The sequence below is a fragment of the Pelodiscus sinensis genome, chromosome 11 (assembly GCF_052426305.1).
Source record: "Pelodiscus sinensis isolate ZL-2025 chromosome 11, ASM5242630v1, whole genome shotgun sequence".
NCBI lineage: Eukaryota > Metazoa > Chordata > Testudines > Trionychidae > Pelodiscus > Pelodiscus sinensis.
The window spans coordinates 13,402,690-13,425,202 of NC_143062.1; the positions used below are offsets into that span (position 1 = coordinate 13,402,690).

Consider the following 22,513-nt stretch of genomic DNA (forward strand, 5'->3'; position numbering starts at 1 on the left):
TTATGTAGTAACTACTAAGATCTGACTTTAGGCTGGAGTTTCTGACGATGTAAAGAGAATCACAGAAAACTACCAATTGTAACTGTTGTTCTGACATCTTAATAGGAGAAATGCTCACTAATGCTTGCCCTACCTCTTCCAAGAACTATGACAATACAACAAATCAGAGGTAGTGCATATAGAATAGAAAACTGGATGGACTATATTGTTATGCTGGGGATTGGGTGAAATATCTTTGAACAGATGGGCATAACCTACAAAACAAGTGTAAGAAAGAAGCTCTTTTCTGGAATGAGACAGCCAAAACAATAAGAGCCACCTCACAAATCACAGGCCATATGCAGTGCAAGTCAGGCATCTGAATTGTTTGGACCGAGGGGTTTCACCGTGGGCTAAATGCAAATGCATACAAGCTAGCTGTTGTTTTTGGTGGAGCTGTACATCTCTGCGGGGGGAAGGGGGAAGAGGAGGAGGAGCCAGGAGCAGAGGAGCGGATGAGGAAGGAATAGCAGAAAGCCAAGGAGGGAGGCAGAACAAGCATTAGGAGGCTGGCCTGGAGAAAAAGCCTAGAGAGAGAGTGCTTGAAGTAGATTGCTGGCTCACAAGGCTTGGGAATGTGAGCATAGAAACTCTCTCCTGCTGGTTAATTGCTCAGGTCAAAAGGGGCACAGAATTTATAGCAGCTGACAGTTGCAAATGGAAATCATGTCTTCCAGACTGGAAGGGCAAATTCTAAGATTAAGACCATTTCCTTCACTTTGGAGAAAAACACTGGCTAACTTTGCTATTTTAGCCAATCGATGAGTATTTCATTTATATATATATATATATATATATATATATATATATATATATATATATATATATATATATGCATGCAGTACTGGAAAAATACAAATTCTAGTAAATAAAGTCACTAATTTTATGGTCCAGTACTCAGAACAATGATCTGTGAATAGTCTTATTTTTCTGTAAGCCAACACATGTGGCTAGGAGACCTAATGCTAGAACCCAATATGGATACTGTATTTTCCATTGGAATTGTGAAAAACTTTAAACAAGATTTCCACTGTTGGCAAAAAAGGATAAAGATGGGAACTGAGCAATAGCCACAGCTGTCAGAGGCCAGAACACCTCAACATAAGAACATAAGAACAGTCATACTGGGTCAGACAAAAGGTCTATCTAGCCAAGTATCCTGTCTGCCAACTGTGACCAGTACCAGATGCCCCAGAGGGAGTAAACATGACAATAAGTAATCACCACGTGATCCCTCTCCCATCATCCATTTCCAGACAAACAGAGGCTAGGGAAACCATTCTTACCCATTCTGGCTAATAGCCATTGATGGACCTAAGCTCCATGAATCTATCTAGCTCTTTTTTGAAGCCTGTTAAAATCCCAGCCTTCACACCATCCTCTGGCAAGGAGTTCCACAGGTTGACTGTGCACTGCATGAAGGCAAACTTCCTTTTGTTTGTTTTAAATCTGCTACCTATTTATTCCATTTAGTGACTCCTAGTTCTTATATTGTGAGAATAAGTTAATAATTTTTCCTTATTCACTTTTTCCACACCAGTCATGATTTTATAGACCTCTATCATATTCCCTCTTAGTCTCCTCTTTTCTAAGCTTTCCACCCAAGATGACTTCTGGAAATATCTAAGTCTGAAAAGGGGGAAGGATCAGGCCTATGTTGGGAGGCTTCCCAGCTTCTGAGAAGATGGAGGTGTACCGGTAGGTCGGAGTAGGAATCCTAGTCCGAACTACCTAGTTCAAGCCCCGTGTAGCCGCGCTGCACGGGGTTCGAACCAGCGGGGTTTTAAAAATGGCGGCTCCCCGCTTATGCAAATGAAGCCCGGGAAATTCAAATCCCGGGCTTCATTTGCAAGTGCGGTATGCCTACATTACCCTCCTATTTCGAACTAGGAGGGTAGTGTAGACATACCCTTTGTTATTCCAGAGGAAGCTGGAATCTTTTGGCCAGCCTAGGTGGTGGCTCAGAGTTGAAATCACTAAGAGCTGAAGTCACCAGTTTGGCAGGGAGCCAGACCCACTGTGACCGGCGGCTGGCTGGCAGGAGCAACCAGCGGGGAGCCAGCAGGGCAGCTGGTAGAAGCAGCAGCAAGCGGCCAGGAGGGTGGCTGGTGAGAGCAACCAGTGGGCAGCCAGTAGGAGAAGCGGCAGGTGGCTGGCAGGAGCAAACAGACCACAGGAGCAGCACAAAGGTTAGCATCGCTCAGGCTCAATAAGTGGAGTCATCAGGGTGATGTGTCTGGGTTCACACTGACTGGACAGAGCTGTAAATGGGACATTTGAAGTGGGGTACGGAGAAAGTTTGGGTAGGCGAATGGAACCCTTACACTGTTGGACTAGTAAGCCTGAGAGGCAAAGGACATTGCTCAATCCATTTGAGCTGGGACAGTTACTCATGGGTTGGTTATGAACTGTGGGGCTACGTCTAGACTGCAGGCTTTTGGGAACTGTTTTACGGAAGAGTTCTTCTGCAAAAGGTCTTCCACAAGAACGCGTCCACACTGCCATGAGCTTTTGTGGAAGAGATATGCTTTTATGCAAGAGCGTCCATGGCATGACCGGTATTTACATGATTCCTTCCCCATTCTGGCATGACCTGTATTTACATATCAACCGTTGATTACCATGCAGGGCTGAACCAGTCTTACAGCTCACAGCTGGCAGGCATGAAGCTGGCTGCATTGCATGCAGTCGTTCAGACCCTGTTTACACTTAGCTGGCATGTTTTGTGTTAGGGCAGTGGTCCCCAACGTGGTGTCCACGGGTGCTATGACACCCGCTGGGCCATTTCTATGTGCCCGCCGAGTAATCGGGGCCAGCCCCACCCCTGGGCACACGGCACATGGGCACTGCTGGCTCCTGGACAAGCAGCGTATGGGCATCCCAGCTCCTGGGCATGCGGCACAGAAGCAGCACCAGCCCCGGGAGTGCAGCGCATGGGTGGCACCAGTACCAGACACGTGGCATATGGGTGGCCCCGCCCCCAGGTGCCTGGTGCATGAGTGGCCCCGCCCCTGGGCACCCGGCAGCCCCAAAAGGTTGGGGACCACTGTGTTAGGGTATGTCTACACTGCAAAGTTAATTCGAAATAACAGCCCTTATTTCAAATCAGCTTCAATAGCGTCTATACATGTAAACCGCTATTTGAATTTAATTTGAAATTGCGGAGCACTTAATTCAAATTTGGTAAACCTCATTCTACAAGGAGTAATGCCAAATTCGAAATAGCTATTTTGAAATAAGTGCTGTGTAGACACTTAATTTGAAATAGGGGGCCTCCAGCCCTTCCCAGGGAGCCCTGGTGGCCTCTCTGGGCACAACCAGGAAAACCTCCTCTCCTCTCACCCAGCCCCGGAGCCATTAAAGGGGTAGACCCTGGCCACAATGCCTATGCCAGCTCCAAGCCTGCCAGCCCAGAGCCAGCAGTCACTGCCTCTGACTCAGTGGCCCCAAAACATGAGCCAGTGAGCCACTGGTGGCCAGCCCTCCACCGCTCCCCAAGAGCAGTCTGCCAGCTCCCAGGAGCCTGCCAGGGACTGGAGATAGAGGGCGCCTTCCTGGTCCAGGGTGGAGATTATGGACCTTATTCATGTTTGGGGGGGATGCCCCCAACGTCCATGATCTCCACACTAGACGGAGGAATGCAGCCGTCTATGGCAGGATAGCTGCCAGCCTGGCCACCAAAGGCCACATGCGAACCCAGGAGCAGGTTTGCATGAAAATCAAGTTGGTCCGGTGAGACCCCCAAACCTGGGCCCTGACCTTCCCCTTCTTCCCCCTTCCAGCTCCCTCCTCCCAGGTTTCCCCCTCCCCTCTCCCACCCTCTCTCTTCCCCTCTCCCACCTTCTTTTCCCAGTCTCCCCAGAGGTCCATTCCCTTCCGCCAGTTTTGTTCAATAAACCCAGTTTCTATTTTTGAACACACGTGTCTTTTGTTTTACATCAGGAAGGGGGGCTAGGGAGGGGTAAGTGGAAGGACGTGAGGGAGGAATGGGGCACGAGCCATCGGTGGGGAGGACTAGGGAGGCTCTGAGTGCTGCTCGGGGTGGATGATCTCCTGCAGGACTTCCTGGGTCCTAAAAGCCCCCCGATAGACCCTCCGGATGGCAGCCTGCAGCAAGTGCATCCAGACTGATGGCAACAACCCCACAAGATGCACCAGCGTGCCCTGGGGCAGCTCTGGCTCCATGTGGCCGAGTGCTGTGGTGTCCCGAGTGTGGGCACTCAGGGCACTCCAAGACAGGACTGCTTTGCTGTCCCTCATCGAGCTAGACAAGCAAGCGGGGAACCCTGAGAACTGTCTGTCCATGGTGGGGGTAGGGTTCCTTTAAGCATGGAGCTCAGTTAGCCTCAGGAGCAGCCCCACACTCTAAGCTCTAGCCTCATGCCCTGCTGGCACTGGTTCCGGCCAGCCTTAACTTCGGTTCAGGGTCCACTCAATGTGAATGTGCTATTTCGAATTAGTTTTTGTGTATAGATTCGCTATTTCAAATTAGCTTAATTCGAATTAACTATTTCAAATTAAGTTAATTCAAAATAGAGCTGTAGTGTAGACATACCCTTACTTAGTAACTTACTTTGATCTGTATGCTATTACTTGCATTTTATGAACTTGCTATATATAAAACTTTTTTTGCAGAGTAAGGCAGATTTATCTGGGGTTCTGGTCCCATTGGGGCTGTGTTAAGTCCTTTTGACTGAGTCTTCCCAGAGATGATCTATCTCAGTTTCTGTATTACTCTGCTGTGGGCTGTGACCCCAACTCTGTGACGGGGTTGGGGAGGACTGGAGGTTCTGGCTCAGCAGGATAAGTTGATGGGGCACCTCAAAGGGCAGGTAGACAGGCTCAATGATATTTTCAGCACATCAAGGGACAGTTCCAAGTCGATCTCGGTGACAGAACCTGTCACAAAGTGATTTTCAAACTTTTTTTTTTATGGACCACTTGAAAATTGCTGAGGGTCTTGGCTGAACACTTAATGATCTTTCCAAATGTTATTTGTACTTTTAGCTAGCTATTGTAAAGCACTTTCTATAAAAGCTATACAACTAAAAAAACCTTGTAATTAGCCCTTTCTGTTCTACAAATAAAAGCACACAATTTATATTTTAATTTCAGTAGCCTTACCTTTCTAATATAATAGATGTGCCTGGTTTTTAAACAAAGTTCAGGGAAATTGGGTATAATGTTTGTCAGCTTTAGCATTAGGTCAGGTTCAGCATTCATCCTGCTTTTGTGTTTGGACTTGAAGACTCCAAGACCATGTCTACACAGCAGTGTTATTTCAGAATGTGAGTTATTCTAAAATAACGTAGGGCGTGTCTATACAGCAAGCTTGATATTTTGAAATAAATTAGAAATAATGGACTTCTTACTCTGACTTCTGTAACCCTCGTGTGAGGAGTAAGGGAAGTTGAGGAAGAGTGCTCTATTTTGAAATAACTGCTGTGGAGGCAGAGACAAAAGTTGAAATAAGCTATTTCGACTTAAGCTACTTAATTAGCATAGCTCCAGTTGTGTAGCTTATTTTGAGTTTAGCCCTGCTGTGTAGATGTGCCCTAAGTGGTGAAAATCCTGTGTCTCGGGTACAGAGTAGCAAATGGCATCAGAAAATGTCTGCAAGTTCTGGATGCTTTCTAGTTCTTTGAATCCAAAACTCAACTGGGCAATGTCTTTTAAATGCTGACCATAATATTTCATCACACTAAAGCTTCAGCAAGCACTCTAATTGAACAAACCAAAGGTCAGCTCACAGACTTCATTTCTGAAAGGATTATGCATCCCGTTGTTTAATCCAACTTCTGCTGGAAAATAATCTTCAAACTCTTGCTTAAGAGTGACAAAATGTCCTTCGATGTCACTTTTCCCCCAGGAACTAGTTCATTTTCAGACAGAAAACCTTCCAGTGTTGGAATCTAGAGGGAGCTTGTGAGTGGAGCATGTGGTCCACAGACCACAGTTGTAGAACCTCTGTTATAGAGAGTTCTCAGATGAGAACTATTATATAAACAATAGTATAGTAAGGTATAGTAAGCACTTTCCTTCCTGAGGTTTTTCTGAAAACAGAGAAATCATAGCATTATAAATGCAATCTACTGCTTAAAGTTTGTGTGGTACAGTGTTACCACATAAGGTCTTTCTAAGTTATAGTGTAAGAACATAAGAACAGCCATAGTGGGTCAGACCAAAGGTCCATCCATCCCAGTATCCTGTCTGCTGACAGTGGCCAATACCAGATGCCCCAGTGGGAGGGATCACACAGGTTATCCACACATGATCCCTCCCCTGTCACTCACCTCCAAAGAAACAGAGGCTAGGGACACCATTCCTACCTATCCTAGCTAATAGCCATTGATGGACCTAACCTCCATGAATCTATTTAGCTCTTTTTTGAACCCTGTTAAAGTTCTAGCCTTCACCACATCCTCTGGCAAGGAGTTCCACAGGCTGACTGCACTGAGTGAAGAAAAACTTCCTTTTGTTTGTTTTAAAACTGCTGCCTATTTATTTCATTTGGTGACCCCCAAGTTGTTTTATTGTGGGAATCAGTAAATAACTTTACCTTGTTCACTTTTTCCATACCAGTCGTGATTTTATGGAACTCTCTATCATATCCCCCCACCCCTTAGTCTCCTCTTTTCTAAGATGAAAAGTCCAAGTCTTTTTAATCTCTCTTCATATGGGACCCATTCCAAACCCCTAATAATTTGTGTTGCTCTTTTCTGACCCCTTTCCAGTGCCAATATATCTTTTTTTGGATGAATTACATCAGCATGAAATGGATTGCTGAACACAATGCAAAGAACATTAATAATTTTGCATTCAAAATCCAGGGGCTGTGCATGCCATGGTTGCTACCTTGGACATGGTCCAATAGTAAAGCAAAATGCTCTGCCAGTTCTTTTATTAGATGCTTCCACCATACTGTAACATGACTTTCAAGGTTCTGGTCTCTGAGTTGCAAGTTGTTACTGGGCTCGACCCAGCCTGCCAGCTGGAAATAGCTATCTGTGGCCTTGTCTACAGAAAAGGGATAGTGTACTGTGTGGACCGATTGTGAAGACTCATCTCTGGCACTGCTTTTCTGAAAGAATAAAAACAAAAACATACACCTCCCCTGACTATCTTACTGCTCAATGAAATGCCAGGCCTGTAAGCAGTTCAGATACTATTAGGATGAATGAACTATAAAAGTCTAGAAAGATTTTATTGTGGCACCAGCTAACTTTATTAAACAGACTTTTATGAAGTTTGTTTAGGAGGCACCAGCACTGTCCTCTTTAACACTAATCAGAGAGCTCTTCCTTTCATCAGCTGCTACAATCTGCAGGACAGATGCAGGTTCTTAACAGACCAGGTGCATTTCTTCATAGCTATGGCAACGACATTCTAAACACAGGTGGTTGGCAGTAGGGGGGCATTTCCATGCCTGTCAAGCAGTGCACCCCACTTGAAAGTTGCATTCAAGAGTCACAGAGGGCAAGATGCACTCGAGTCTGACCACTGAACCACCCATCTAATGTATTAATTGTTGTAGCACATGTCAGCTGTAGCCAGGGTTTGAGAAATTTGTCAAGGGTTTATCAGGCTTATGCAGGCAAATTGGATATCTGCATGTAAATGACCAGTTTAATATCTAATTGGTTATTTGCATGAACAAATATCCATTGACACATACATTCCTGATAACTATTGATCATGCATTTTTCAAAATCAGGCTCTGAATGTTTGTATATACTGTCAGCACTCTGTGTATACATGTGTGTGAGAGTGAGTGAGAGCACACAACTATTTTCAGTTTCAGAAAAAGGAGTTGGCAGAGTTTGGCTAAAATAAAAAGATATCTGAAATTTGCCCCATGTTTATTTAAGCCAACGCTTCTAAAAATTTGCAAAATTATCAAGTATCTCTACAATTTTCCTTCTGAAATATCACAGTCCTTTCTGATTTGGGATGATATTAGAAGACAAACAAAAATATCCCGAGAGAGACCTTGATTTTGGGTTAATACCAGGCCAGGTCTACTCTAGGAAATTATTTCAAAATTACTAAATTTGACCTAAGAACTCCCGATATAACAAATTCGAACTTGTGTGTCCTAACTATGGGGAAGCATTGAAATTAGTTCATGGTAGACTCTGTTAATGTGGACATGCTACCTCAGACTCAGACCCCCCAAGAAGCACCCTGGGGAGCTGCCTAAGATCTCCTGGAGGCCAATTAGTTCAAATTAGTAGCATCAGAGCATCCACACTACCATTATTTTGAACTTACTGGTTAGGAATTAGTGTTATTCCTGATGAAAAGTAGAGTACAGAGTTTGAATTCCGCGGCCCGTTATTCCAAAATAACACGTTTGTTAGTGTGGGGGAGTTATTTTGGACTAAAGTGCTAGTGTAGACCAGGGCCTACAGTCATAAATCAGAAGTGCCAGATATATCTTAAACATTTGCATGATTTTATATCTGATTGTGCAGCCCTGTGAACTACACATTAGTCTGATACACATTAAAGTTTGATACTTTCACAAATTAAAACTTCAAATCATCTTAGGTTCACCGAGCACTAGTCCTTAATGTATCTTTTTATGCCTCCTTGCTTTGTTATTAATAGTTCTTTAAGTTAAAGTAGCCCCTGTCTTCAAACCTGGGAACAGAAAGTCTTGCAGCATACTGAGCAACTGCATCTGTGAGAGTATTCCAGTCTCCACGCAGCACAAAGCCACTGGGTCAATAAGTGACTTGGGGATGGAGCAAAGTGCAAAAATCTGTCAGTGAGTTTTAATTAGGACAGCTACTTCCCAGCCCTCTCAAGTGTTGTACTTGGGCTCTCAGAATACACTGCATTTCACACTGTCACTAGCAATGCTTTGTATAACAAGTATAAACATCAAAAGCTTCAGGGGGTGGCTTAGTTAGTCTGTACAGGATAAACTAAAAAAAACAACAAATGGTCTGGTACCACTTTAAAGACTAACAAAACATGTCTGGTGTCATGAGCTTTCGTGGGCACAGAAAGTGAAGAAGTGGGCTGTGCCTACGAAAATTCAGGTTTTGTTAGTCTTTAAAGTGCTACCAGACCATTTGTTGTTTTTTAAGTTTATCCTGTACAGACTAACTCAGCCACCCCCTGAAGTTTTTGATGTTTATACTTGTTATACAAAGCACTGCTTTCATAAGCTGTGAATGCAGTGAAGCCAACAGCTATGCCAGGCCACTGGGCAAGGTGTGTGTGGGGGCAGCTTCATGCTCCTGCAAGGAGGCTGGCCCCCAGTGCTGCCCGGAACACACTGGCCCCACACCAGTGCTTCCCGGAACACAGCGTGTGGCACCCCTGCTTCACCAAGCAGCCCTAAGACCCACCCACAGCGCAGCACTGCGGCAATTTAAATGACTCGGGGCTATGGGTGCTACCACTGCAGCACTGACAGCTGGAGCCCTGGGCCCCTTTGAATATCTGGGCCATGGGGCAACTGCCATCATGCCCCTGCCCTCCCTGTTGGTGAGCCTGCATGCATAGAAAATGAGTCTTCCCTTTCCCTTCCACCAAACACATTCCAGAGATGAAGTGTTCTCCTCCTTAGCTGAAATTCACAGTACTGCCTTTTAGGGTATGTCTACACTTGCATTTTTATCTTATTTTAACACATTTGTAAATTTTAGTGTTAGTGCTGCACATTATGTTTGCTTCTAGCATTATTTAACCACTAGGAACAAAGATTTGTGCCTTGCCTACATGGGCATTTACAGCTGTCTTAGTTAATGCATGTTAATTTGTATTAAAGCACAACTAAAAACACAACTAAAAGTCAAAGTTCAGATAAGGGCAGACTTACAGGTGTAAACCACTTGCACACCTCACTCTCTCATACCTGAGAATTATTTGAATTCTGGTACTAAAATTAATCTGGGAAGTCGACTTTTTTTATATCATTGAGACAAATTTCCTATGACCCTTGACTCTCTAAGCAAACAGCATTTTTATTTATATGGCCCAATTCTGTAATCACTTTTTGATTTGACTTTTAAGAAAGACCTTAAATAAAAAAAGGAAAAAATTAGTTCTCCTTTGTTTCTCCTTTCTCACCTCATCCTCCTCTATTGTGTTGAACGGGGCTGAGCACGTCAACACTGGAATTACTACATGCAAGAGCTGAGGTGCTATTCGCTTTCCAATTCTCCTGGAGTCTCCAAGTATTAAAGATTAATCTTTTAAGTAAGATTATGTCATATGATGAAAACTCCAGGAATATGTCCAACAAAACTGGCAACCCTAGCTATATAACTTCCCCCATTTACTCTAAGCTTCAGGGAAGAAGCAGTGAGCAAACAATCTGAAAGATAAGAATTTGCAGGACCACAACTAAAAAAGGTAATTACAAATTTAGACATTCACACCCTGCTTCCACATTACCAGCTTTGCTACATGTGTCTTCTAAATTCATTATTTCTGTTGTGAAAGAGATGAGTACTTTAAACATATTCATCCAAAGGGAATGGGAAAAGAGCCTATTCTTCTCATATACCTGGTGCTGTGCAAACATTTAAAACACAGATCAGCCTCTGGGAGCTTTAGTTGAAATCACACAAGGACATGTGTTTTCTTAGGTTGAAGGTACAGTCCTAAAATTGGGTGAATATTTTTCAGTCATTTATCGTGGATGGATTTGTACCAAAAAGATTCACTTGCAACCTTTAAAAAACACTCAAAATTGGCTTGTGCTGGTGAGATAATTTTTCCTTTCCTAAATGCTAGTATCTGACTTCATTCTGCACGCTCAAAGACCCATTATGGGAGACATATGGGATGTCTTCTGTCTTCTTGAGGAGGAGCCGCGAAGAAGGGCATGAAGGCTTTGTTTACTGAGCTGTTAGCAGAAAAAGCTAGATTGGGAAAAAGAGAGAGAAATCAAAGGCTGAAAAGCTATAAAACTGTATTAAAAACAAAGTCATTGAAATTTAGCAAAATCAATATGTGACATGCACTGAGGCCACACCTATCTTCAACAAGGAACCCATGTTCAGGGTCTAAGTGGTACAGAAATTAAATAAAAAGAGACTTGATGACCAGAAGTAAGAGATCAGAAAGCTTGCTGACTTGGCTGGAAGAAAATTTCAAGTCATGTATGTAGAACTTGTAAGTTGAAGATACAGGTTTCAAGTGCTGTGGATAAAGCTAGTTATCATGGAGGCCAATAATCAAGACCTGCAGTGAAAGAAAAAGACAAATCAAGGAATAGGTGTCATACACTGAGCTGGTTCTAAAACGGGTGGGCAATAATTTTGGAAGTGGGACTGACCTGGAAGGGGCGGGGCCTCGGGCAGATGGGGGGGGGCCTCGGGCAGAAGGGGCGGAATTGAGAGGTACCCTGTTTGGTATGGTGACCTTATTTTCTGAACCAACTGCAGCTAGTGAAAACGGTTTAATTTATATGATGAAACAGATTAAGCATTTTAACATACTCGTGTTAGTTTATCAAACTTCACTTTAAATAAAGTAAAATATTATATTCAACACAAAAGGTTTCAGTGTTTTCTTTATTTATGGTGGGTGGGGAACCCTTTTTGGGTCGGGGGTCACTGACCCACAAATGAATCAGTTGGGGACCACACAAGTAAGAAGCAAAAAAAACTTCTACAAAAACCCTCAGCACTCATTGATGTGGCACCAGCTGAGCCACCTCACTACTCTGGCACTCCAGCCTCACAGGCTGAGGGTGAGGGGAAGGAAAGGGTGGGACTGAGGTTCGAGGCTTACCATAGGCCAGATTTACTTTTCTGGGGTTCCAGAATTAGTGGATTTTATGGACCTCTTTAAGCTCTGGGGTAGGGACAAAAATGAGGGGTTCAGTGCATGAGACAGGGCTGCCAACAAGTAGAATAGGGATGGGGTGCAGGTTCTGGGAGGGAGCTGGCATGCAGAAGCAGGCTGGGAGTAGTGTGTCTGGCCAGGTGGATGGAGCAGGAACAAGGGGAGGGTGCAGTGTGTGGCCGAGAGAGAGGGTGCAAGAACAAGGGAGGGTATTGCAGCAATCTGGGGGTTCCGGGTCTTGGGGGGGGGAGGGAATTGAGGGTAAGGAGCATGGAGGGAACCTTACCAGGCTTTGTGCTGTCTTGCAGTAACAGCTGTTGCCACACTGTCCCAGCTGCCCCAGATTGAGATCCCACGCAGTCCAGAGCTGGCCCTGGAGGCTGAAGGCACCGTGCCACACAGCCTCAGAGGCCGGAGATGCCATTGCCGCAGCCTTGCGGCCGTGGGTCAGCCCCAGAGGTGCCACTGCCACGTCCATGCAGCCCAGAGCTGGCCCTGGGGTGCTGCTGTCATGGTGACATGGCCACGGGTCAGCCCCAGAAGCCGGAGATGCTGCTGCTGCAGCCACGCAGTCCAGGGGCAGCCCCAGAGGTGCTGCAGCCACATGGCCCCAGAGGCCAGAGTTGCCACTGCTGCAGCCACATGGCCCTGGGCCAGCCCCAGAGGCCAGAGATGCCACTGCCACAGCCACACAGTCCTGGGCCAGCCCCAGGGGCACCATTACCATGGCTATCTAGCCTCAGGCTGGCCCTGGAGGCACCATGGCCACGCAGCTCTGAGCACCCAGAGGTGCCACTGCTGCAGCCATGCAGGTGCCACTGCTGCCAGCCCTGGAGGCCGGAGGTGCCTCTGCCATAGCCACATAGCCTGGGGCCAGCCCCGGAGGTACCATAGCCACATGGTCCCAGGCCACCCTGGAGGCTGGAGGCACCGTGGCAGTGGTGTCTCTAGCCACTGGGCTGGCCCTGGACCACATGGCTGAGGCACCACTGAGGAGTCTCAACCCCAGCGCTGCCTCCTCCCACCGCAGTCTAACCTGCTGCAGGAGGAGGGAGCGCTCTGCAGTGGCTGCACAGGGAAGGAGGGACAGAGATGAGCTCCTTCCCCTGTTCGGCACACCTGTTAGGGGGCGGGGCCTCAAACTTCCTTGTGGGCCAGATCAAAACCCTAGGCAGGCCAGATCAGGCCCTCTGAAAGGCTTTTGCCCACCCCTGTTCCAAAAGAACTCCCATTGATGGAGAAGGAAATAGAGCAGCTTGAGATCCAAGTCATGCCATGAAATATTTTAATACTCTCTGTTCCTGTAGGAGCCTCAGTTGGCTGTGTTATAAAGCAGCTAATTGTGGACTTACTCAAGCAGGGGAATGTTGTTAGAGAATCCCATCGGTGGAGTCATATGGGGAAAAATAGCCCCTAGGGGTTCTTTAGCAAATGGAGATAACATTTTCAAAAAACTCCTGAAGGTCAGATTTTTCAAAGATTTTTGTTTGCCTAAACATGGAATTAGGCAAATCCCATTGACTTTAAATCAGAATATGCACTTTTGAAAATCCATTAGACACATGCCTATATTTTTAGCCCTACATACATGTGAGAACTAGCCGAACACCCATTTTGAAAAGAAATTCAGACGCATAAGTGCCTAAGTCAATGGGACTTCAACTCTTTTTTTAAAATACTCTCTCTCATCTAAGGAAGTTTTACATAAGACTGGAGAAGCAGCTGAAGTGCTGGTGCTCTGGCAATCCTCAGCTGCTGTATATAGTCCCATGAGGAACATAACAACTTAGAACAGTTTCCAGGTTCTCCCAATCCAATCTGCAACCAAGAACAAGGAAGGCAAAAATGGTCATGGTTCTGTTTTCCTCCTCTGCTATCTTGGGATGCACTGGGTGACTGCGGGGATGGTGGGGGAGAGGACTCATTCTTTTTTAGGCTCTCACAGAGCTAGTGTGTTTCATTATTGCTGTCCCTTGGCATGGAAACAGATATAACGGGTTCCTCTTGAGAGTCAAGTAAAATTCTTTGTCAGAGCTGATGTTTCCCTCTGACCTGACCCCATCCCTCTCATTACTGTTCTCTTTTTTTTTGAGGTGTTCTTGTGTATTGTCTTTGAGTGAGGAAGCAGTTTCAAAAGTCAGCTCAAGGCAATCCTTAATTGCTTCCCATCCCTTATATAGAGTTTCCCCAGGATTGAAATCCTTTATTTCATCCTCTCCATCCCAATTGAAAAGTACCAAATTCAAGATGGATTCCAGTACAAGGTTCCTTGTCTTTGTAGGACCATCCACGCTCTGGGCTTATAGGAAAACAAAACCATTTACAGTTAATTGTCATGAGCACTGGGCCATTAAGTTCTTTAATTACTACCAATGGCTTTTAGTAGAAGACCCAGAATTAATAAGTGGATTTACACTTCATATTCCTAACTTCACATACAAGAATGATACATAAACATAAGATATACATATTCAGGTGATTACAGGCTCTTGAATGATAGGTTACTTGCCCTGTTTTGCATAAAGAAAAAGTTATGCATATTTATATTCAAAAACATATTTCCATAAAATATGGGGGTGAATGTCATAGCAGGAGTATGAGCAGCCAGAGGTACCTTCTCTGTTCCCTGTGATGCAGCAGAAGGCTAACAGAGTAGGAGCAAAGCGTTCCCAGCTCTCAAAAGGGCTGCTTCTCAGGCTGCAGGTGAACAAGTGTTGCTCTCTGTAGGGCAGGAGACAATTCAAGCTTTTCTGTTAAAATACAGGTCAGGGAACCCATTCTAAATTGAAAATCTGTAATCCCGTCACACTTGAGGGCCACATTAGGCCCCAGGCCAGAGTTTGGACAATAGAGTTAAGCAGTTTTGTTTGCTAGCAAAGCATTTTCCTTCCTGTGTTTTCTAATATGTACTCTTGTTGGCCAGTGTTTGATAATACCGATTGTTTTGTGACTGAACTGAGGGTATGTCTACACTACAAAGTTAATTCAAACTAACAGCCGTTAGTTCGAATTAACTTTAATAGGGGCTACACATACAAACCGCTAGTTCGAATTTAAATTGAACTAGCGGAGCGCTTAATTCAAACTAGGTAAACCTCATTCTACGAGTACTAACGCCTAGTTCGAATTAAGTAGTTCAAATTAAGGGCTGTGTAGCCACTTAATTCGAACTAGTTGGAGGCTAGCCCTTCCCAGGTTGCCCTGGTGGCCACTCTGGGCCAAACCAGGGAAACTCTTCTGTCCCCCTACCGGCCCTGGAGCCCTTAAAGGGCCACGGTCTGGCTACAGTGCTTGTGCCAGTTGCAAGCCTGCCAGCGCCCAGCTAGCAGACCCTGCACCTGGCACAGCATAAGCCAGCCACCCGCTGCCACTCAGCCCTCCGCCTCTTCCCAAGACCAGGCTGGCGGCTCCCAGGAGCCTGCCCGGGGCCGCAAGAGGCAGGCACCCGCCTGGTCTAGTGCGGAGATCATGGACCTCATCGAGGTTTGGCGGGAGGCCTCCAATGTCCATGATCTCTGCACTAGACACAGGACTGCGGCCGTCTACAGCCTCATGGCTGCCAGCCTGGCCACCATAGGCCACATGTGAACCTAGGAGCAGGTTTGCATGAAAATCAAGTTGGTCCTGAGCCCTGAGCTTAGAACATAAGAACAGCCGTACTGGGTCACACCAAAGGTCCATCTAGCCCAGTAGCCTGTCTGCCGACAGCGGCCAACACCAGTTACCCCGGAGGGGATGGACTGAAGACAATGACCAAGTGATTTGTCTCGTGCCATCCATCTCCAGCCTTCCACAAACAGAGGCCAGGGACACCACTCCTACCCCCGGGCTAATACCACTCCAGGGACCCAATCTCCATGAATTTATCTAACTTCTCTTTAAACTCTGTTCTAGTTCTAGCCTTCACAGCCTCCTGTGGCAAAGAGTTCCTCAGGTTGCCTATGCGCTGTGTGTTTTAAGCCTGCTACCCATTAATATCATTACGGGATATTATCATATTACGGGAACTAATGAAGACCTTTTCTTTATTCACCCTCTCCACACCACTCATGATTTTATAGACCTCTATCATATCCCCCCTCAGTCTCCTCTTTTCTAAGCTGAAAAGTCCCAGTCTCTTTAGCCTTTCTTCATATGGGACCTGTTCCAAACCTCTGATCATTTTAGTTGCCCTTTTCTGAACCCTTTCCTAAGCCAAAATATCTTTTTTGAGGTGAGGAGACCACATCTGTACACAGTACTGAAGATATGACGTACCATAGTTTTATACTTCCCCTCCTCCTTCTTCCCCTGGCTTCCCCCTTCCAGCTCCCTCCTCCCAGGTTTCCCCATCCCCTTTCCCACCCTCTCTCTTCACCTCTCCCACGTCCTTTTCCCAGTCTCCCCAGAGGTTAATCCCCCTCCCCCCAGTTTTGTTAAATAAAGAGAGCTTCTATTTTTGAACACACGTGTCCTTTATTTTTTATATCAGGAAGGGGGGGCTAGGGAGGGGTAAGTGGAAGGAGGTGAGGGAGGAATGGGGAACAAGCCCACGATGGGGAGGACTGGGGTGGCTCTGCAGGCTCCTTGGGGTGGAAGCTCTCCTGCAGGGCCTCCTGGATCTTGACAGCCCTCCAATTGACCCCCCCGGATGGCAGCCTGCGGCAAGTGCAGCCGGGCTGATGGCCGAGTGCTGTGATGTGCCGAGTGTGGGCACTCAGGGCACTCCAAGCCAGGACTGCTTTGCTGTCCCTCATCGAGGTAGACAAGCAAGCGGGGAACCCTGAGAACTGTCTGTCTGGGGTGGGGGTCGGGTCCCTTTAAGCACAGCCCTCGGCTAGCCTGAGGCAGCAGCTCCACGCTCTAAGTCCTAATCTGATGCCCTGCTGGCACTGCTTCCGGCCAGCCTTAACTTCGGTTCAGGGTCCACTCAATGTGGACATGCTATTTCGAATTAGCAAAACGCTAATTCAAATTAGTTTTTAGGTCTAGATGCACTAATTTGAATTAACTTAGTTCAAATTAACTAATTTGAATTAAGTTAGTTTGAATTAGTGCTGTAGTGTAGACATACCCTGATTCATTTCAATGGTTGTGTATCATAGTTAAATTGAACGTGCAAGGACAGAAGTTGTGGAGGGAAATTATTTTTCCTGTTGTTTTTAAACAATTCCTGGTTAAAATTAAAGGAAAGGATTTCTCTTAAAATCTCTCTCTCTCGTACCTAATACATGATGGAAGACAGCAAATTTGCTGATATTAGACTGCAGCCAGGAGGTAAGCTTTTACCTCATATTTGGGAGATTAGCCATTTAATTTGCTTTATTAAATTGGTGGATTTTTCTATTCTGAACGGAAACCAATTGTATATCCACATTTTGGATCTGGTATGACAACCAAATTGAGGATTTTGTACTCTTGTACTCAGTGTTAGAAAACTGCTTACTAAGGGAAATATCAACTCACATGATAAAGTCTCCAGTTAATTTTTGACATGGTGCACAGTAAAGGGTACAAAGGAGCTATTATATCAGCAGTTTAGTGGAATCCCTTGAGTACATAAGCACTCTTTCTTCTCTGTATTGTGACGGATTTGTGCAATGCTGCTGGCACAGAGAAGCCCTAAAGTTGATCCAGACAGACTCAGGAGCATGGTGCCAGCGTAAGGGGACCCTCCAATGGCAGAGAGCTAAGGTAACAGTTCCTATTACAATCTCCCTCCTTGAGGCTGTTATATGAGGCACAGTCAGGAGGAAATGGGATTTAACCAAGGCTTACTGTGGCCATTGGCAACCAGCAAAACTCAGAATAGCCTTTGGGCTGCTCTAAATTGTGCCAGGGGCCTGGCCCTGTGAACAGCCAGCCCAGAGAGAGGGAGTATGATGATGTTTAAAAGCCAGTTTTGTACACTTCTAAGTTAATCAGTGTGCCATGTGGCCACAGCTGAGAATCCGCACCGTAATTACATGATAGTCATGGTCTGTCCTATCACTAACGTGTATATGGAAGAATCAGTTAAAATGCACTTCACTATATACATTGAAAACCAGTTACACCTCAAGTGGCGTTTGATATATTGCAATGTCTACTTTCTACCATCTATTGCATTAATGTTTCACAAACTGAGATTCGGAAATTCCTTAATATTCACTGACTAGCAGTGGGTTTCATACTTTTATAAGGATTGTAATGAATAGTAAGACCTATAATTCAGTAGGCCTCATAAATGAGACATATTTATTTCAATGCTGCTATTTTTTAAAAAAAGCAAAGGGACAGTAAAAAGAAATATGCACAAACTAAAAAAAACACTAAGGGATTTTATGAGTGACAAACACTGACCATTTACATTTATTTTGGGGGAAAGGTGCTGGTTAGTGCTGCCATATTACTGAGATTAGTCACAAAAGGAGAGAGTTTAGAATGACTTCCTAGCCTTCAGTGTATATATATTTGTGCATGTATGTACACAGAGTGTATATAGTATATACTTTGGTATATAGCTGACTCTTGAATCAACATAGAATCATAGAACAATAGAACTGGATAGGGCTTCTAGAAGTCGTCAAGTCCAGTCCCCCGCCCTCACAGCAGGACCAGAAGTGCTGTGATCTGAGGTGGGCAAAGGGCCCTCCACGGGCAGGATCTGGCCCACCGGGCAGGATCCAGCCCACCAAGCCTGTGGATCCATCCTGTGGCCCTCCTGCCGCTCCTCTATCTCCAGGCCAATAAAGGTCTGGGGGTAGGGGAGCGCGCAAGAGCACGTGGTGGTTAGAGAGACATGCCAGCTGTTTTAAAACAGCCATTGTGTCTCTCTGGTTGCTGCGTCTCTCTAGCTGCTGTGCATTCCCCTGCCCCCATGCCCTGATTGGCTTGGGGGTGGGGGAGTGGCAGGGTGGCTGCAGGCTGGATCCAGCCCACAGAGGGTCCTTTGCCCACCGCTGGGCTAGCCACCGCACGCTATTGCGGGGATGCGGAGACTACATGCTGCCCCGCCTTGGCTGGCCTGGGGGCAGGGAGAGCGCACAAGGTCTCCTCCCACTAGGCACCTAAAGGGAACTGCCAGCTGTTTTAAAACACCTTGCGTTTCTTTCTAGGGGGCAGGGTGGGACGGGAGAGGGAGGGGGAAGATTTCTTGCACTCTCCCATCCCAGGCCAATCAGGGTGTTGGGGCGAAGCATGGGAAGTCTCTTAGCCCTGCCCATTCCACCCAAAGCCCTGCCCCTTCCAGGGTGGCCCAGGGCCACTTCAGAAATTTCTGAAGTGGCCCCCTGTTAAAAATTATTGCCCACCCGCGTTTTAGATCATCCTTGATAGATGTTTATCTAACCTGGCCATACATGTCTCCAATGATGGAGATTCCACAATGTCCCTAGGCAATTTATTCCAGTGCTTAACCACCCTGGCAGCGAGGAAGTCTTTTCTAATGTCCAACCTAAACTTCCCTTGCTGCAATTTAAGTTCATTGCTTTCTTGTCTGGTCATCAGAGGTTAAGGAGAACAATTTTTGTCCCTCCTCCTTGTAACACCCTTTTGTTTGAAAATGGCTGTCATGTCCCCTCTCAGTCTTCTCCTTTCCAAACTAAATAAGCCCAGTTCTTTCAGTCTTCCTTCATAGGTCATGTTCTCTAGACCTTCAGTCATTCTTGTTGCTCTTCTCTGGATCTTCTCCAGTTCATCCGCATCTTTATTGAAATGCGGTGCCCAGAACTGAACACAATACTCAAACTGAGGCCTAATCAGCGCAGAGTAGAGTGGAAGAATGACTTCTTGTGTCTTTGTCACAACACTCCTATTAATGTATCCAAGAATCATGTATCCTACAAAGCACTTGCAACCTCTCCCAGCCTTGTACATCTGCAAACTTTATAAGTGTACTCTCTATGCCAATATCTAAATTGCTGATGAAGGAACTGATCAGAACTGGTCCCCAAACTGACCCCTGCAGAACCTCACTTACGATGCCTTTCCAGCATGACTGTGAACCTTTAATAACTTCTCTCTGGGAATGGTTATCAAGCCAGTTGAGCACCCGCTCTGTAGTATCTCTGTCTAAACTGTATTTCCCTAGTTTATTATTAAGAAAGTCATGTGAGACCATATGAAATACTTTATTACAGTCTAGGTATACCGCGTCCACTGCTTCTCCATTATCCACAAGACTTGTTATTGTATCAGAGAAAGCTATCAGATTGGTTTGACATGATTTGTTCTTTACAAATTCAAGCTGACTGTTACTTATCACCTTATTATCTTCCAGATATTTGCAGATGAATTCCTTAATTATTTGCCCCATGATCTTTCCTGACATAGAAGTTAAGCTGATTTGTCTGTAGTTTCCTGGGTTGTTCTTATTTACTTTTTTAAATAGAGCTGCACAATATTTGCCCTTTTCCAGTTTTCTGGAATCTCTCCTAACTTCCATATATTTTCAAAGATGGTAGCTAATGGCTCAGATACCTTCTCTATCAGCTCCTTGAGTATTCAGAGGGGCATTTCATCAGGCCTTGCTGACTTGAAGACATCTAACTTCTCTAAGTAATTTTTAACTTGTTCTTTTCCTATTTTAACTTATAAACCTACCCCATTTCCACTACATTCACTATGTTAGGCATCCAGTCATTACCAACCTTCCTGGTGAAAACCGAAACCAAAAAGTTGGTAAGCACCTCTTCCATTTCTGTTTTTTCTTTTGTTGTTTCTCTTTCTTCATTGAGCAATGAACCTATCCTGTCCATTGTCTTTATTTTGCTGTTTTTCCTTCTACCATTCCTTAGAATCATGAACTCTGATTTCACGATCACTTTCACCCAAGCTTCCTTCCACTTTCAAAATCTCAACCAGTCTCCCTATTTGTTAAAATCAAATCTAGAGCAGTTTTCCCCGCCTCCCCCATAGCTTTCTCAAACTTCTGAAATAAAAAAAATGTCTCCAGTGCATTCCAAGAACTTGTTGGGTAATCTGTGCCCTACTGTATTATTTTCCCAACAGAAGTCTGGATTGTTAAAATCCCTCATCACCACCAAGTCCTGTGCATTCGATGATTTTATTAGTTATTTAAAACAAGCCTCATCCACCTCTTCTGCCAACATAGGTGGTGTGTAGTAGATTTCTAGCATGACATCATAGGCACTCCCCAAGTTAAATATCCAATTTACAATCATCCATATAAACAAAAACTCACCTGCAGTCTCAGGCAGGGACCTCCTTAGGACTTACGGGGCCCTACGCAGTACTATTAAACTGGTGCTTCTATGTCTAATGGCAGCCCTGGGGATGACAGTTTTTTAGAGATGTGATTTTATAATCTTCAGCAACACACAAATGAAATATTTTTAAAGCAAATTTTACACTCAGATTCTGTTGACTAACACAGTGAATTCAGAAATTGACAATGTATTACTGGGGTTGGCAAATGTCATTCAAGGCCATTTAAGAGACAGGCTTTCCACTTTTAAGTTAACTAGATCCTCTCCAGAGAAAGCAAAGCCACAGAAGAAGAATAGAAAGAAGTGGGTGGACATGAAGGCTCAGGAGCAGGCGGAGGTGGTGCACTCAGCAGCTGGAGAGAAGCAGTGCCTCAAAGGGGAAACTGCAGCTTGTGTCCAGCTGCCAGCTGCACAGCCGCCTCTGCTCCTCCAGAGTCGTCCAGTCCATGCTTGTGTTGCTCGCTGTCTCCTGGAGAGTGGGGGCTGAGTGCAGTCCATGGGGGGAGTGGACAGGGGATGGGTCCCCACAGTGTGAGAGTGGCTACAGGATCCCAATAAATCCCCTTCAGGATCTCTACCCTACCTCCTCATCCTCCTCTAATTAAACCTGCCTTTCCTCAAGCACCAGCATTCGTGCTTAAATAAAAAACTTTTTTTTACTATTTTTCATTGCAGATCTACAGTATTTCAGCTATATTAGGTGTTAAATAGGCTTGTATGGGCTAGCCTGGGAACCTAATTACCATTTATAACATTGTTTCTATGGGAAAATGCATTCTGAGTTCCAAAAAACTGACTTACAAATAAACTTTTGGAACACAACCTGTTTGTGACTTGGGGGCTTCCTGTACTAGCTTTTGGGTATTTAAATCAGATTCTCATTGCCTGAATGCAAGATTCTGTAATTTAAATGTCAGATTCTTTGATTTCCAAAACTCTCTAACTTTTGAGGGCACAAGGGCTCATAGTGGGACTGTTGAAGTGCTTAAAGTTAAGGAAATGCAAACGTGTTTGCAGGACGGTGGCCTTCATTTAGAACACATTGCTTGTCCACAACGTATTTTTTGATGCAGTTAAATGACAGCATGACAGCATACTATTCGATCTCCTTTAGTTTTCTGGGTTTATTTTTGTAACACAGTTTACACTTTCCATTATTCTAAAAGAATGGAGGAAGTCCCTGCTTAGGGGTGTCAACACTTCTTTGTTGTGAAAAGTGTATCATGCTATGATGAATCACTGATTAGTGTTTGCCTTTTATTTTTATTTTGTTTTTATTTATCAGTTACCCAAAAGCCTTTTAAATGGCATGTTAACCATGCCATTTACTTTGCAGCAGGGGCTGTGATAAATAAATACAGTTAATGGGGCTGAAATGCTTTGTATTTTGGTTCAAAGCCATCAGTTTTCTACCAAATTATAGTTTTTATTTTTTTCTGTCGTTCTTTAGGTTAGCTTTACTCGAAGGGCAAATCATC

At 45.0% G+C, this 22,513-nt stretch overlaps 1 protein-coding gene across 17 annotated transcripts in view; it reads left to right on the forward strand.

Annotated features, from left to right (window-relative positions):
• Nucleotides 1-22,513, forward strand: part of LOC102448489 (plasma membrane calcium-transporting ATPase 2) — an 857,866-nt gene that overhangs the window by 91,830 nt on the left and 743,523 nt on the right. For 8 of the 17 annotated variants that reach the window (XR_012906525.2, XR_012906526.2, XM_075939340.2 and 5 more), the window contains exon 1: nucleotides 17,367-17,520. The exons of 1 other annotated variant lie outside the window; for it this stretch is intronic. The gene's annotated coding sequence lies outside the window, so the exon portion shown is untranslated. Of the gene's footprint in view, nucleotides 1-17,363; nucleotides 17,521-22,513 lie in introns of those variants that run through there. 8 more of the 17 variants (XM_075939329.2, XM_025185519.3, XM_075939333.2 and 5 more) reach the window with 2 other exon arrangements.